General features: G+C 50.3%; 1 pseudogene across 1 annotated transcript in view; it reads right to left on the bottom strand.

Annotated features, from left to right (window-relative positions):
* LOC309585545 (epidermal growth factor receptor kinase substrate 8-like protein 2) overlaps positions 1-17,684 on the bottom strand; it is a 96,463-nt pseudogene that overhangs the window by 9,597 nt on the left and 69,182 nt on the right. The window contains exons 2-5 of the transcript in view: positions 5,735-5,809; positions 4,925-5,073; positions 4,653-4,779; positions 4,183-4,298 (exon numbers count right to left, since the gene is read on the bottom strand). The product of the transcript in view is annotated as an epidermal growth factor receptor kinase substrate 8-like protein 2 (transcript). The remainder of the gene's footprint in view (positions 1-4,182; positions 4,299-4,652; positions 4,780-4,924; positions 5,074-5,734; positions 5,810-17,684) is intronic.

The following is a 17,684-nucleotide window of genomic DNA, read 5'->3' as shown; positions in this document are numbered from 1 at the left end:
AACTACACACAAATCAATTAAAATATGTTGTAGTACAGCATCAAAGTCATATATTTTCCACCTGTGTTAACCGAATACACTATGATCTTTAATCACATATCTCATCCTTTCACATTTTCCCTGATCCATTAGTTGAAAAATTCTCTTATTCACTCAGACTTAACGTTTAGATACTCGTTCATGTCATTACTATCCCAGAAATTGTCACTCCTCTTGTGATGTTTTTAGGGTGCTCTCACTCCATATACCTTACTTATTCTGTGTATCTTAGATACTTCTACAAGATTGAGGTGCTTTTACTATTACAGCTTTAATATTAGGAGAAGGTAACAAACTGTCTTCTAATAGAAGATTATGATCTTTAGAAAACCAGGGGATGATTTTGAGTAATATTCCATATTTTGACTCTCTTTGCCTAGTACTGCTTTCAGTCTAAGACCAACAGTGTGTATTTATCACTCATTTTCATGTAGCTGGAGATAACCTGTGACCTTCATCCAAACTGCAGAACTCCACAAGCACAGAAGTGATATTCAGCTTCCCTAAGCAGCACGTCCTTGTTGTCTGCTGCCTCATTTAACATCCTCATTCCAACCTCTAGAGCAGATGCAGAAGGTTTTCATATACCAGTCTAATTCATTAATGTCATTTTCAGGACAGCATCAGTTCTGTTACTAAAGAATGGAAGGCTCAGTGTCCTAATTCATGTATGTTTAATTCATACAGTGTAGACAGTCTTGTTTCTGTTTGATCTTCTGAGTAATAATTTTTCCTAATTCATTGGGAGGTCCTTCCATAAATATCGTGTGTGTGTCTTTTTAGATTTTACTTCATAGGGAGAAGTAAAGAATAGCCAGACCAGAAGGTTGATTGCCTTCTGAGAAAAAGAAGAAAAAAAAGCAAATTTTTCTCAATTTGTGGCTATCCTAAAATTTTCCTGCCGAAAGAGAGAATCCTAATTGCAAATTTAACCCTATTGATTTGATTTACTTGGCTGCTTTTCATGGACATTTTAGTAAGTGTAGTCTGTGTTCTCAGTGAATGCATTTATATTACAAAAGTGTGCACCCTAGTTTCTTGGCTGGGGGGCATGCCCTAGCCCAGATTTGGACATTGTCACCAGTGACATCCACAAACATCTATCATTCCCGTGTGGGAATGTGGCCATTCCCCAGAGCAAGCCATGCTTACTGTGACAGCGGTGACTTGGTCAGAGGACCAGGAATCCTGCATTGTGACACAGTACAGAGGAATAAGCAGGACTGAAGGCAACGTTTGGCTTTTAAAGCAGGATTTACTTAGCACTGTTAAAAACGACTGTGGTAGTAATTTACATCTAATAAACAAAAGCATTATTCTCAGCTGATTTGTTTTTCTCCATATAGAATGAATTAAGATGCAGTCTCATTCTCACTGAAGTCATGGCAAGAGTTTTTCCACTGAAGTAAATTGAAGCAAGATCAAATTCACGCTCCTCACTTTTTTCATCTTACCTAAATAAACTAAAGACAGGTAGTTCTTTCTCCTCTGCTGAAGGATGACAGTGCTAAATCATCAGCTCCACATGGAAATTAGCCATGTTTAAGGATTGTTTAGTTTCACGCAGTGTTTTGCACACAGGATTTTCTTCCCCCAGAGTGATCTATTCTTAAAACATGGTGAAAAAGCAAACAGAGAACATTTTGGTGCCAGGAATTCTTTTGAAAATTTGACTGGGTGAGTGCATTTCCTTAATGTTCAAAAATTATCCTTTGACCATGCTATTTAACAGTGTCAAGCATTCTGTTCTCTATATTGTTTTTGCTTTAAACCTGTTTCATTTTAGAACTGATGAGATGCTTAACTGTTGCATCAGAGCAGTTAGTTTGTTCAGTTTCAGTACAGCTGGCTTATTTCCATGTCATGCATCATTTAATTATACATATAAAACATAGTTAAAATTGTACAGCTCCATGAGCCTCACTTAAACTGTCTGTGGCACTGCAGTAATCCCAGTACCCTGACAGGGTGTTGCACAGCTGTGACTGGTTGGAATGTGGTAAACTGGTGATGTGTAAGAGAGCCTGGAAATGAGCTTGCATTTTGCAGCTGTGCTCGCTCTACTGGAAGAGGAAGTTAAACCAGAAAAAAACTGCTCTTGTGGCAATATCAGCATCTGTAAATCTGAATGCTTAATGAAAATCAAGGAAAATGTGCTGAGTGAGGAAGTGGTGCTTTTCCCTTGTTTGTCATTTAATTAATTTTTGGTGGTTTGTTATTTCTCAGAAAAATCTATCTCAGATTCCTCTGTGGAAAAACATGAAGTGTTTATGTGAGAGTGAAGATCCTAGTATTGGATGATTGTCTAGATATGCAAAAGACTTTGCCTGTTTTGTCTCAAAAATGCTTTCTGGAGGCAGTGATCATTGACACTTAAAATGTACCCTAGCTTGAAGATGGATGGGCACTGCTGTCCATGTGTATATGCTGTCGACTGAGTATAAACTTGAAGGCATTTATTACATCTTAGTAATGGGAAAAGCAGCAAATTTCTTACAGACATTTTTTTCCTTTTTTAAGCTAGTGAACTTGAAGGTCAGATTCAACTATATGTTGCATTTTCTGTCATATAATTATCATATCTATAATGTCCTGAAGAGCAGCCTCCAGTCAGTGACATCAACAGTTTACACAGCAGTTGAACTAAGAATAACCTTGGAGAACTGACCCATGTCAACCTCTTATGAGTGTAAACTCTAGTTCACAACAGTTTCTGTTTTTTCATGATCACAGAAGGGCCTCAGTTGGATAAAAGAAGAATTGTGTTCAAAAAATACAAAACTATTCTGCTGAATGTTCACTTTACTGTATCTCAGAAGATGAGAGGAAACAAAACTGAAAGAGTAATACTTAATAAAGTATTTTTGCTCCCTTATAAAAAGAAGGACAGGACAACATCAAAAACAGCTTCCCTAGAAGAATGCAGGGAAGATACATGATAAGTGGCATCAACTTGGAAGAGGGATCAAAACTCTTTCTTTGATTGCTTTTACTAATGACATCTGTTTAAGTAAATCCAATTCAGAGCAGTTTCAGAAATCCCAAACTTGTTCTCTTTCTGAGCACTATTTGGAGGGCATGGTCTGCCTGACATCAGTGTCTGTCTAGCAGTGGACATCTGTGGTCACTATGCAGGTGCTCGATTCACATCCTGTTTCCTTTTCCTCCCTCCCCATTTCTGCAGTTCCATTTATAGGTGAGTTCCCCAAAGAAGAGCTGAGGAACATAGGGGATGACTCTTCCGTACTCACAGTCCTTTGGAGATAAATACACAGAGATAGCAGAAAGAGTCAGAATTTCCTTTAATAAACCAGCGCAATATCAGACAGGAAGGGCCAGGAAGTGCTCCAAGAGCTAGAGCATTACACAGACGGGCTGGGAGGGCTGGGAATGTTCAGCCTGGAGAAGAGGAGGCTCTGGAGAGCCCTTAGAGCCTTTTCCAGTGCCTAAAGGCGCCCCAAGAGAGCTGGAGAGGGACTTGAAGAGCCTGGAGTGAAAGGACAAGGAGGAATGGCTTCCCGCTGCCAGAGGGTGGGTTTAGATGGGATATTGGGAAGAAATCCTTCCCTGTGAAGGTGCTGAGGCCCTGGCACAGGTTGCCCAGAGAAGCTGTGGCTGCCCCTGGATCCCTGGCAGTGTCCAAGGCCAGGCTGGACAGAGCTTGAAGCAACCTGGGATAGTGAAAGGTGTCTCTGGCCATGGCAGGGGGTTGGAACGGGATAATCTTTAAGGTCCCTTCCCACCCAATCCCTTCTGTGATTCCATGATTCCAGCGTCTCTACACACATGGAGAGCCAAAGCACAGTGCAGCATCTTTGGCACCTGATCCTTAAGGTCACTTTGCTGGGCTGATGTTGGGAAACAAGACCTATGGATGGACTGATGAAGTCAGTCAATATTTTTGCCTCCTGCAGTGGAAAACACCTGCGATTCCTTTCCTTGCAGAGTTGCTGGGGGTTAAACAGCAGACAGTGCTTATGGGAATAACCCCTCAGCTGATCTTTGTCTTCCCTTGGTGGTTATTAACAGTGGCAGGGAGTTGTCTCCAGGATGCCCAAACGTCCCAGTGTCACTGTACGTGTCCGTGTGCGTTCATGAGGTTCCGAGGCGGGAGCCAAAGCTCCGGGCGTGCGGATCCATCACCTATTTCCATGTGGAGTGATGTTCTGTTTGAAGGCATCCCCGACCTGTGTCTGCTCAGCCGTCTGGCCATGCTTGAGTGAGGAGTTCCAGTAAGGATATCCATTGGCTGAGGAGAGCTGGAAAGGCAGACATGGAGTCAGTGTTACCAGGAAAGGGGAAAGCTGATCGGAGAAAAGGAGAGGGATAGTGGTAGATGAGTCATGGTCTGGCAGATTTTGGTCAAGGTGTTCTCCAGGGAAGCCTGTGTCCCTGGAGCTCAGTTACGCTGTAGGGTGCTGTTGCCTTGGATTGGGAGAGGCTCATTATTGCTGCCCTTTTCCAGCCTCATTTGCTTTCTGTATTTAACTGGGGCAACCAGATCCAACTGAGTTTTGAGCCAACTACTTGTTGCACGCCACCACTACCCCTGCAGCTCCATTTCTCCAGAAAAGGGGGAGGGAGAGTGAAGAGACAGGGACACAGGACTAACCTTCCTCTTGCAAGTGTCCAATGTCTATTTCCCAGGGAGCTCCACGGAAGATTTCTGTGGGTGGTTCCCAGCCGTTGTGGAATTTGGGGATGTAGGTGGGGATGTTCATGTCTCGGGGCCACTCGGCTCTAGGACAGAAAGTGGGAATATGAGGGGACATTCACAAAGAATGTGTCTTTCAGGGCATCCCCTGAAAGAAGAAGCAGGAGCATCAGGGAATCCAAGCATCCCGTCTGCGTGGGGAGCCTGGGGAGATGGCAGCTCTGTCCTTACCTGGATCTGGTCCATGTCTCCCCCAGGGAATCCCAGAGGTTTATCTCTTTGGGTGTCAGGTGTCCTCTCAGGAAATCGGTGGTGTCTTTAGAAAGCAGTGGGCTGAGGACAGACGGGGCCAGCTCAGGGCCACCGCAGCTGTTGATGATCTGGGTCACACACAAACCACACAAAGAGGAGAGAACTTGCAGGAAACGGTCAAAATGTCAAACCAGGGACACACAGATGAGCAGGAATCGAAGACAAAGCTGATCCTTGGATCAGCACAGTCACTGCAAGAAACATCAACCTAAGTCTTTGAAGGAGACTGGACAGTTCAAGGGAACATGAGATTTTTTTGGATTGGAGTCAAAGGAAGAGCTGATCTACAAATGAGCTGTTGTTACAGACGAGTGAAGTGTCAGAAGCTGACACTTCAAAAAATGGAAAGTATCTTGCTATTCCTTTGTGGCTCCTTTTCCAAGTTGGGATTTCTGCTTCCAAGCATTTTCAGTGCAAATACCGAGCTGTATTTGCCTGAAGGTGAGACCAGACAGATTCCCAGGGGGGATTCCAGCTGGCTGCCCCTTTTGTTCACAGTAATGCCTTATTGACCCGGTGGAAGGATTCATATTTGCTGGGGTTCCTGTATTTACTTCAAGCTTCAAACCGGATCAGAGGCCAGGAACAACCGGCATCACTTCTGGAAGTTCCTGAGAAAGCTGTGGCCAGGTATGAGCAGTTTTCCAACCCTGTTGCACAATCTATCTACTTGTAAGTGTGAACTAGAAATAAAAGGAGTTCCCAGTGAGACCTGGGAATAAGATTTACCAGTTCCAGCGGCCCAAAGAGGAAATGCACCAACTCTGAAGCACGGGGGTTTTGGATGTGCTTCCTTAGTTTGGCCTGAAAAGAGAACGTAAACACAGTTTAACCCTAACCTGAGTGTGCCTTCTCTTTTCTGTCACATGGGGCGAGTGTTGTGGACTGATGAGAAGAGTAAGGGATGGAGGAGTAGGAATCATTCATTTTTATTTTGTGTCCATTTCTAATTCCCAGTGAATTTCAGGCGGGGGGGAATACCCTCTCTGTTAAATCAGTGCCTTTAAAGCTAATTTGAACAGACACAGAAGACCTTGGCTTATTTTGAAAGTCCTAGTGAGGAAGGGCCAGGATTGCTGGTGCTTCTGCCTCTTGCAGGGTTGAGAATCCCACTAGTTCCATGGATGAAAACAACAGGATAGGTGTTCTGAGGGTCCCCTGGCAAACTGCTGACAAGGGAAAGTCTCCACCAAGGTCTTGCCTGGGGCACCCGGAGCTGCCCTGGCCACTGAAAGGCTCCAAATCCAGTGGTATTTGAGGTGAGCTGTGGCAGAATGGAGGAGCAAACACTTGGGATTGATTTACTGCAAGAACTGGGTTTCAGTAACAGCAATCAGCTGAGCTGTGGTGAGAAACCTCTCCAGTTTGTGCTCCCATTCAGCTCCTTCTCCTGTCCTGGACTCCTGGCACTGTTGCCATGGGAGACAGGCTCCCCGCTCCTACCGAAATGCAAAGCATTTGAAATGCCGGAGATGAAACATTAATGTGGAGTGGGAAACAACTGCTGGCAGCAGGGTGACCCAATGAACGGGCACTTCCCAGGGACTCGGCAGCCCCATGGTGAGGAACGTGGCAGGACCCCACCACAGTGTCCCAGCTCTGCTGCGTGCTCCACCCTGGGCTCTTGCCAGGAGATCAGCTGCTCCTTCTGATCCTGAGCAGGCACAAATTAGCCATATTTGCTTCTCAAAGAAAAGGCTGGAGCTTGGTATCCTGCTTTAAGGTTGTTTACAGTCTCTTGGTTTTCCTTATTAATGACTGCCCAGGAAGGAGCTTGTAGGATGTGTTCGCTGGACAAGTTTGGTCACAACTGACAGAATTCCTGCTGCAGTGGTGAGGCAGGGACTGAGCCTGGTTCACTGTCCCCAGAGCTCGGGTAGTACAGGACAGTCAGGCCAGTAAAGCCCCTGCTCAGGGCTGGGAACGAGATCCTGGCCAGCTTTCCCTCTCTGCCCCTCTCTGCAGTCCTGCTGGCCTATGTCATGCCCTGGGGCCACTCTGCCGTTGCTCAAATGGCCAAAATCCACTCATCCAGGAGTGGGAAAGGGAGGGAGGGCACAGGAATTCATCTTAGGTGGTGAGGCCTGGAAATTTTCAAGGCAACAAATTGATCTTTGGATAATTACAGCAGAGCAGAGAACACGGTGCCATGGGCTCTGGCAGGGCTGTGCTCAGCTCTTTGTTCTCTCCCAGGTCCAAAAGTGTGACCAGTTCCAGCAGCAGCAGCAGCAGTGACAGCTCAGCCAGCGACTCCTCTGACAGCCAGGACTCCTCTACCTCCTCCGAGGACAGTGACAGTGAGGACAGCTCCTCCTCTGTTGAGAGTCTTTCTGAAGAATGGCTAAAAAGCAAAGGTCATGATAACACAGCAGGCTTAGTAAAGATGCAGACACTGAGTCCTTGAGCAAGAGGTTGCATAGATAACAGAATGTGCATTCAGATAAGTAAGAAGACAGAAACCATATGGAAGAGGAAGATAAGACCACCGTGTTTGCAGATCCCACGGAATAGCTCCCACCAATGAGGAGCTCGACTTTTGCAATATGTATGAGCTAATTAAAGGTACTATAAGTAAGTGTAGTTTTGAAAAATAAATCGAGACTTGCTGAACATGATGCCTTGAGTGCTTGTCTCCCGCGACTCCACCCAACACTCCTCCTCCTCCCCCTCCTCCTCCTCCAGCAGCTCTTCCTCCTCCTCCGACTTCGACTCGGATCCGAGCTCCTCCAGCAGCAGCAGCAGCAGCAGCAGCTCTGAGGATGAGCCCCCAAAGAAGAAGAAGAAGAAATAGCTGGGGAGCTGCAGGACTGGTGTGGAGTGGGGGACAAGCCCCTCCCAGGGGCTGGAGCACACGGCTGCCAAACATTCAATGGTCAACATTTCTACTGCTCACACTTTCCAAGTGTTTTGCCTAGTTGTTCCTAGGACATGGAAGGTATTAAATGGCTTCCTGAGACGTACTGAGAGAGTATTTTTGTGCTTTATCCTTTTATGGAAGATTTTACTTTTTTAGTTCCAAGAAAAATTAAAAAAAAATCTATCATCAGATTCGTTTCCATGAGCTGAAGTCCAGTAACCTGGATGCTTACATGCTGGAAAGCAAAAGCTTTTTATTGCAGGTTATGTTGTGCATCGTGTGCTGTTCCTCTGTTAATGACAGCTTCACTTCCATTGAGAAAATCCTCTCCAACTGTTAAAAGCAGAAGTTTTTCAGCGCTGCTGTGGAGCTGTGGCATAGTTGAAGCTGAATGCACAACGTGTCCCACACAGAGCCTCCCATCTCATCAGCTGGTGCCAAATGGATTCTGTGCTGCTGAGCTTGTGTTCCAATGGCTTTTCCTGATGCTTCCAGGTCCAGTCTTAAGTGCACCATCCAGCTGAGCTGTGTTGGTTTGTTACTGATCAGTGGAGTGCTTGTCCTGCCCGCAGGCTCTGGGCTTTTCACTCCCCTGTGGCCTTGGCTCGTGCGTTGGAAGTGTTTGCTGAGACACAGAGTGTTGGTGGTGGGAAGCAGCAGCTCAGTGACTTGGGGCTGCTGCTGCTTTAGGAGTTTCATCTTTGTGCCTTTTTTTTGTCAATTCGGTGTGCCCCAGTGAGACAAGGGCTGCAGTGGGTGTTCTGCAGAGCTCCAGCTCAATATTGCCACGCAGCAAAAGCAGAGAAATAATAACAGCCACAACTGGGCACTGTTCTCACTGGATGCTCAGTAAAAAAGAGACTCCTTGAAATAAAGGGCTCAAAGGAAAGTGTTTCCCTTTGCATGTGTGAAATGCAGGATTGCCGAGTGACAGTCTGCAGAAATTCAGTCATTCTTTGTTTGTGGGAACTGCCCTGTAGAAGGAAGTGAATGCAAAAGCCCCACAAGCCCTACAAAAGCAGATGCAGACAGGCTGCAGAGCAGGGATTGCTGGATGCAGAGTGGGAACTCGTTGTTCTTCTGGTGCATTGAAGCAGTTGCCATTAGGATTTTATTTGGTGATGCAGTCTCCTGAATTTCTTCTTGTCGGAGTGCCCTTTGTGGGGAGGGGGCATCACTTGTGGAAGAATTCTCAAGTATCTTGGTTTAGGTAGAATACAGTAACTAAAGTATTTTTAATAATTTTTATGGAAAAAGTAGTGCGTAGACTTCCTTTGGAATAAACTGTACTTCTTTAAATGTTTGTGCGTGTGTGTCTGTGAGCACTCCTGTGTTTTACAGAACACGCTGCAGACTGTAAATAAAACTACCAGAAAGGTGTTGAAGTCTTGTGGACTGAATGTACCATTTAATGGGAAAGGGAATAAATTATTAAGCAGCAGTTGCTAAGTGGATGCTTCCTGCAAATATCTGAAATCTTTGTGGTGTTTGTGTGCAGGTTTCAGCTGGAGTTGCCCTGGCATTGCCTCCCAGAGGGGCAGGATTGCTCCCCAGGAAGTTCTCCAGCCAGAAGTCCCTCTGGATCCAGATTATTTTTAAAAAAAAGTTTAGTTTGTCTTGGCTTTTTCTTTTTTCCCTGCCCTTTCTGGTTTGTCTCTCCCTGTTCTTCTTTTACAGAGGAACCCCTCCCCAGCCCGGCCAGAGCCGCAGCCTCCTTCATGTGCCGCTGCCTCACTCGCTGCTGCTGGTGCTGGCTCAGGAATGTGCTCAAAGCCCGGCTAAGCAGGAATTGTTCCGGGCCTGCTCTGTTGAATCGCTGCCGCCGCGAGCAAAGCTGCCCCTGCTCCTTGAGGGGAGCGCTCGCTGCAGCCCGGCAGGAAAAGAGCCCAGGAAAAGCCGCGCCCTTTGCAGGAGAAGCGCTGGGAGCAGAGGGGAGAGCGGGAAAAGGCAGCGAGAGCAGCTGGGCGGGCGGGGCGGCATCAGCGCTGATCCCTCCGCGGGCAGGAGCGCATCACAAATAGTCCCTCCGGCGGATCACTCCGCGGGCGGGCGCCATCACCGCTAATACAAGTATAAATTCAAAAGAACTCATTAACACAGAAGAAAGCAAGTATGCTTCATGCTGGGTGGGAAACATAGGGTCTAAGGGATAAGAATTTTAAAGTTGTTGATTTTTTTTTTTTTTTTTTATTTTATGAGAGAACTACATATCCCATGGCACCCACAGAGTTCAGGACGGGTAGAGAGGATGAAACAAACTTTAAAGAGAACCTTAACTGAATTAATAATTGAAACTCAAATGTCATGGGGTATGTAGTTCTCTCATAAAATTAAAAAAAATTAATATAAAATAAACAACTTTAAAATTCTTATTTTATTATTATTCCATGTTCTTCTCCCCCTCCTGGATGAGGAATAGGGGTCGGTATTTGCGGCTGTGCACTGTAAGGAAATAAACGAGGAGTGGCTGAACCTGCCATCGCAGGTGGCTGTGATCTGGCCACTGGAGGAGAGGGTGCAGTGGATCTGGGTAGGGTACTGCCAGCATGCGGGATGGGTGAGGGGTGGGGACCCAGTGCTGCAACCTCTGGAGGCAGATAATCTGCACGTTCTCTGAGTCGGAAATAAAGGTGACGAACAAAGTCATCCGAAAGCTGAAAGCGACGGTGGAAAAATGAGGGATCAGATGCCTGTTGTGGATTTCGAAGCTGTGAAGAAGGCATATGAGAAGTTGGAGTTGTATTGGTTGTTGTAAAAAAAGGAGATGAAGCTTGGGAAGATAGAGGAATGCTTTCTGAAGCTGTGCTGGTCACTATATCCTTCTCACTGAAGTGTTGAGCAGGCATTTGAGGATGAAAAAGTCCCATAAAATCAGCTGAATGTCCCTGAGAAGTTCGAGAAGAATGTGCATGAAATGGAATGTCTCGATGCGAGACGTCACTATTAATAACACGTGCTTGGTCCTGTTGTGATGGAAGAGGTGTCCACGTATAGTTGAGAAAGTCCTCTTTCTGTTCTGGAGATAAAATCGTATTTGTTTCGCTGAAATGGCACGGGAAACATGGTTCAGCATCGTGTGATTGTTGTGATAATCCTCTGAGTGGTGTTATCAGAGTGATGATAGGGGGTACATGCCGTGGTGACACGGCAGCTGTTGAAATGTCTCTGCTGTGTGTCCACGGCTGTGGCTGCGGTGCAGACGGGGGCTGTGTGGACACAGAGCTGGTAGGAGGTGTAGCTGCCGAAAGCTCCTAGGATGGAACTGCAGTAGCCGAACGAATTGCACTGCTGGCTGGAGGTGCTGTGCTTATCGGTCGTATCGGCGTGGCAGCTGAAGCGTCCGTGTGTGGCTGGAGGTGCCGGGCAGCGGGGCCGTGGCTGGGCTGGAAGCGGGGCCGGGGCTGGGTTGGAAGCGGGGCCGGGGCTGGGTTGGAAGCGGGGCCGGGGCTGGGCTGGAAGCGGGGCCGGGGCTGGGCTGGACGCGGGAGCGGGGCTGGGCTGGAAGCGGAGGCGGGGCTGGAAGCGGGGCCGGGGCTGGGCTGGAAGCGGGAGCGGGGCGGGGCTGGAAGCGGGGCCGGGGCTGGGCTGGAAGCGGGAGCGGGGCGGGGCTGGAAGCGGGGCCGGGGCTGGGCTGGCAGCGGGGGCGGGGCTGGCAGCGGGGCCGGGGCTGGGCTGGAAGCGGGGCCGGGGCTGGGCTGGCAGCGGGGCCGGGGCTGGGCTGGAAGCGGGGCCGGGGCTGGGTTGGAAGCGGGGCCGGGGCTGGCAGCGGGGCCGGGGCTGGGCTGGCAGCGGGGGCGGGGCTGGCAGCGGGGCCGGGGCTGGGCTGGAAGCGGGGCCGGGGCTGGGCTGGCAGCGGGGCCGGGGCGGGGCTGGAAGCGGGGCCGGGGCTGGGCTGGCAGCGGGGGCGGGGCTGGAAGCGGGGCCGGGGCTGGGCTGGAAGCGGGGCCGGGGCTGGAAGCGGGGCCGGGGCTGGGCTGGCAGCGGGGCCGGGGCTGGGCTGGAAGCGGGGCCGGGGCTGGGCTGGCAGCGGGGCCGGGGCGGGGCTGGAAGCGGGGCCGGGGCTGGGCTGGCAGCGGGGCCGGGGCTGGGTTGGAAGCGGGGCCGGGGCTGGCCTGGCAGCGGGGCCGGGGCTGGCCTGGCAGCGGGGCCGGGGCTGGGCTGGCAGCGGGGCCGGGGCTGGGCTGGAAGCGGGGCCGGGGCTGACGTCCCGGGCAGGGCCGGGGCCGGGCCAGGAGCGGCTCGAGCCGCGAGCGGCGTTGCCGGGGTAACCGGCACTGAGGAGGGGCGGCCGATGCCGCGCCGCGCAGGCGTGGAAGCGAGGGCTCCCGAAGGCGGAAGTAAGGCCGGGATGGAAGCGGCGGGAGTGATGACGTCAGCAGCAGGCGCCGCCGTTCAAACGCGGAAGCGGCCGCGAACCCGGGCCGCGTGGGGATAGCGGGAGGGCCCGATGGAAGCTCCGGGACCGCCCCTGGCCGCGCGCATGGCTCATCTGATGGGAGGACCCCAGGCTCGGGAGGTAGGGACCTGCCTCTGCCTTGCGCCGTAACACATGGATCGGGCGAGATGGAAACCGAGAAATATTCTCGGCACTCTCGGTTCCTACACTCAGGTGTATTCCTGGTTCCTGACATTCCTTTAAAACTACCGAATTCTTCTCTCAGGTCCCTGGCAAATGGGGCTTTGCAGCCTGGGGGAGTTCTTGCAGAACGGGGTCTAGTGAAGCGCTCTGCAGGAGTAGTTGTGCACCTGAGCGGTCATTAATTGTCTCCTCTAATGAGGGAAACGTGATTAAACTCCCGGTGCTGTGCTGCTGTTGTGTGTCGGCCTCGAGGTGTGAGACAGTCCCTGTGTCACACTGGAGTTGCTTAGTGGCTGGACTGGGACTGGGACAGGTCTTGTTGGTCAGGAACAAAAGGGAAAATTTATCTTTTGGCTTGCTTAATATCTTGGCTTTATTAATGTATCAATGTCAATTGTTGTCATTTGCTGCCTCCTGCACAGTGTGTTTGCAGCTCTGTGTGAGAGCAGACTCTCCCCTGTTGGGGAGTGAGACAATCCTGGAATATCCTGAGCTGGAAGGGACCCACAGGGATCACCCAGTCCCACCCCCGTCCCTGCCCAGACCCCCCAACAGCCCCAGCCTGGGCATCCCTGGCAGCGCTGTCCAAACGCTCCTGGAGCTCTGGCAGCCTCGGGGCCGTGCCCATTCCCTGGGGAGCCTGGGCAGTGCCCAGCAGCCTCTGGGGGAAGAGCCTTTCCCTGATCTCAGCGTGAGCCTGCCCTGGCCCAGCTCCAGCTGCTCCCTGGGTCCTGTCTGTGTCCCAGGGAGCGGAGATCAGAGCTGTAGCCCCCGATGTGTTCTGACCTCACACTTCTCTACCAGAACAAACCCAGTGCCCTCAGCAGCTCTTTCATGGTCCTTCCACACCCTTCCCCATCCCCATGTCCCTTCTTTGGATGCTGTCAGCTTTGTATCTTTTGTATACTGTGGCGCCCAAAAGTGCCCCCAGGACTCCAGTACAGTTTAACAGCAATGAAAGAAAACAGTAGGTTTCAACTTTGATCTCAAAAGCTGTCTCAGGCCCCTGATACTGCCTCGAAATGTCTTTGCAGTTCTTGCTTTATGACTTGTGTCAAACACGGAGAGAGTGAGACTGAGCCCCTGGGGTCAGGTTCTGTGTGAGAAGCCACACAGCAAGCCAGAAATCTTTGCTCCAGATCACCAGAAATTTACAGTATTGAGGGCGGAAATACTGAGAGTTGAGTCTTGGGAGCTGAGCCAGGAAAGCAGCACCTCTGCCATGGGCAGATTTGGCACGTGGAGAGAGCTCGAGCAGCTTGCAAGAGGTCCCAGCAATGTGTGTGTGGAGCTGGGAGGAGCATGAGTTGCAGTGTCGTGTTTGGAGTCCCCCTGGGTGAGGATGTAGGAATAGACTGGAGTTTTTGGTGACTGAGGTTTCTTTTCTGTGGCAATAATTGTTCTTGGCCACATCATTTTGGTTTGTTACTCGCCTGTGGTTTGTTCTACAGGCCTGTTTCCTTTCTCTCCTACTATGGTGTCTCAGTTATCTTCAGCAGAGGCTCAGCAATAACTAAACTTGAGCTTAGATACTTAAACTTCAGTTCAGAGTAGATACATGGAAGAAATCCTTCCGTGTGAGGGTGGGCAGGCCCTGGCACAGGGTGCCCAGAGAGCTGTGGCTGCCCCTGGATCCCTGGCAGTGTCCAAGGCCAGGCTGGACACTGGGGCTTGGAGCAGCCTGGGACAGTGGAAGGTGTCCCTGCCCTTGGCAGGGGTGGCACTGGATGGGCTTTAAGGTCCCTTCCCACCAAGGCCTCGTCTTCCTTTGCCTTCAGTGTCTGCCTCAGAGTTTGTACCCAAACCAAAGTGAGGTTGGTGTCACCTTCTCTAAACTGGGAGAACAGATCACTCCAAGCTGTGGGGAGATGGAGAGGCTGTAGGATGGAGAGGGTGCAGCCCTGCAGACGCCGAGCTGTGGGGTTGCTGCTTTTCCTCGTTGTTGCTGCGGACACAGCTCAAGGTGGGTCTGAGAGAGACAAACTCTGCTTTTGGGGGTTTGTGTTGATGAGGAGGGGAGGGGAGGTCGCTGCTCTGCTTCTTGTAACTGCTGTGGCAGAGCCAGGAGCCCAAGGCAGGACAAGGGCAAAGCAAACCTCTCCGAGCTCTTGGGTTCTCTTCATTCCCAGATATTCTGATTCCTGCCCAAGTCCAAGTTCATTGTGCTGTGCAGGATGCAAGTTTAATCAGGTTTTAGTGCTGGTTTAGCTGAGTGTTTCTAGGGCTTGAGGATGAAGCCAAATGCTCTGCACTGAAAAAGTGATGGATGTTCAGCACGAGATTCTCTTCAGGAACTGGCACGAAAAGTGGTTGCCGAAGCTGAGGGAGGAGCAATTCACAGCTTGGCTGGAAGAGGGAGAAGTGCTCACTGCTGGTCTGTCACTTCATCCTCATGAGTGAGTCTGGGAGCTCCCGAGATTGGCCAGGCTGCAATTTCAGATAGTTTAGATGGGCTGGCCTTGAAAAAATCATATTTTGGTGCCTGGAGCAAAAGCTGAAGGTGGCAGGAAGTGGCAGCAGTGGCAGGGAACTGAAGTGACACCACCCTGAGCTCAGAACTAATTTTGGTTGTGACCTTGAGCAGTCCCTGGGCCACACCAGAGCTTTTTGTGTCACCTGCTTTGGGAGGTTCTTCCTTGCCCGTGGAGAAGTTGGGTCTGGCACAGGTCTGCTGTGGAGCACCTGTGCCACCACCTTTAAAGAGCCACCCTGGAGGTGTCAGTGAGCCCCTCAGTGCCTGCCCAGCCTAGAGCAGGGCTGGGAGGGCAGGGGGCTCAGGGAGTGCTCATTCCTGGTGGTGTTGGAGCTCTGAGCCCAGCCCTGAGCTGGGTTTGTGGCTCTGAGGGCATGGGGAGTGTCCGGAGCAGGCCTGGCCTGGGCAGAGTAGGAACTCCTGGAGTAACTCCTGAGTAAGCCACACCTTCCACGTGAGAGGGAGGCACTCCCAGAGTCAGGCGCTGTCTCCTCAGAGGTGCTTTGGGGTTTAATTCTGTTCTCACAGTGACTCCTCTCACCTGGGAACCCCGTGGTTACCTACAGAGGGTCTGAGGCCTTAGGGATGTAAATATGGACAGGAGGGGTTGGAATCTGCCTATCAGGGAATCTTCCCCTTGCCCAGAGGAGAGTGTGCAGAACTCTTCTGTGTGATGATAATGTTTTCATACTTTAGGTGTGAAAATAAAAAATGGGAGAAATCTCGTTTTTCTGGCAGCACGCAAAGAACTTTCTTCTGTGTCACCACTAAAACTCTGTGAGGGGATGAATACCTGGGAATCTGAAAGAGACATAGCTGGAAAGCATCAATATGAATGGATTTTTCTGCTTCTTTTTGCACTTGAAAGAAAGGTGAAAGTTACAGGCTGAGTCAAGCTTTTACCCTTTATTTCAATCAATTCAGTTATTGCTAAATATGGCTACACACAGGTAGCCCAGGTGACAGAGCTGCCTCCAGCTGCTCCTTGGCCCCAGTGTCCCACGCGGGATGCTTGAGTTATCCACTGAGAGCCCCCTTGAGACTGGAGCACAGGTAAATCTGCCTGTCTGAAGGGCAGGATTGTGTCCTAAGTCCCTCCTCATTCCTTTCTTTCCTCAGGCCCCACCATTGTGGCTTGGGTGGCAGTGGCACATTGGAAAGGCCTGGGGGTGCCAGCTGGGGTGAGAGCTCGGGGTGCCAGCCCAGGCTCCACCAGCACTTGGCCCACACTGGGGCACAAATTGAGAGATGAACTCTTGGAAGCTTGTCCTGAGGAGGATGAGTGGTACCTGCTGGCGAAATTCGGTGCTTTTGCAGAGCTGTGATAAACCCCAAAGTCTTAGACTGCCAACCTACAGCCTCTGCACCGTCACATTCCCCAGTTGCATTTTGTATTGGAATTTTACCTGCTCCCACCTGCGTCCTCCTGCTGGCAGTGCCAGCAGCCCACGTGCTGCCTCTCCTGAGAGCAAGTTCCTGCCTGTTTCCTCTCCCAGCCCCAGCTCTTGCTTCCCTCTGGCAGAGGCAGCTTTAGGTGCAATATCCTGATGTTTCTGCAAGTGGGTTTTGGAATAAACCTACACACGGGATGTTCATGGGTTGCTGCTATGGATTCTGTCAAAGGTGATCAGGAAAAGCAAGTTCAGAGTTACTCAGGGGATTCTCTGATTCCTGCCCATCTCACGGAGCTGCTCAGGGTGAAACTACTACTCCCATGCTTTTTATTTTGCTCCTCTTAGTGCTGGTTTTTCCCCAGGTAAGTCAGTGCTGGAGCAGCCCTTGTGGGTTTATCTGTGATGAGCAGTGGTTGTGTCTGCACACGGAGATAGCAGATTCCAGCTGTAGTGAGTGTGCAAACGTCGGTGCTTTGTGCCTTAGTGCACAGCCACATTTGTCAGCTGACAGGGCTGATGCGATGAGAAAACCTCGCACTCTCCAATAACCTGAGCACAGGCACTTCCTGCGTTGTTACATTTAACCAAAGCTCTGATAAAAAAATACTACATTAATTTTTCTAATGGAGACCAGATTCCGCATTATCATCATTTACGTTTTTGGATAGTCTTTGATTGACTCTGGTGGGAAGGGAGGTGAATCAGTATCTTGTACTTTAGGGAAAGATCTAGGGGAGAATTGAATTGTACTTCCTTGGAATTCACATCACCCGCCCTTAGTCGGAGATGTTGATCTTGAGAACAACAAGCAGAGAACAGCCCAGGAAGGGCTGAACGTGACAAAACAGTGCAGAGCATACAGAAATCCTCTTTGCTGTGTTCATCATTCTGTCTTCATCTTGGATTGTTTCCACCCTTCTCCTCCACCTGGAAGTCACAAGCATCCTGCAGTGGCAGGTACTCTGGGTTCTTCTGCCAGGAGTAGTCTAAGAACAGCTTTTGCTGGGAGCGGCTCTGACCTTGCTGAAATCACTGCTGAAACCTCCCCTGACTCTTGCAGTGCCAGAATTTCAGGGTGCCAGTGGTGAGGCAGGGACTGAGCCTGGTTCATTGTCCCCAGAGCTCAGGTAGTACAGGACAGTCAGGCCAGTAAAGCCCCTGCTCAGGGCTGGGAACGAGATCCTGGCCGGCTTTCCCTCTCTGCCCCTCTCTGCAGTCCTGCTGGGCTATGTCATGCTACTATGTTACAGCATTGTTCCATGTCTTTTTTTTTTTTTTGGAAGTAATGCCGGATATTGGCAGTCAGGGGCGATGGAGCGAGGTGAGCAGTGACCGGTGGACAGAATGAGTTGTTACGGCCTCGGTCTCAATTTTTG

This window comes from Coloeus monedula (genome assembly GCF_965178545.1).
Source record: "Coloeus monedula genome assembly, contig: HAP1_SCAFFOLD_67, whole genome shotgun sequence".
Taxonomy (NCBI): domain Eukaryota; kingdom Metazoa; phylum Chordata; class Aves; order Passeriformes; family Corvidae; genus Coloeus; species Coloeus monedula.
Note: the sequence above shows the minus strand (reverse complement) of the source record. Positions and strands in the feature narration are given on the sequence as shown.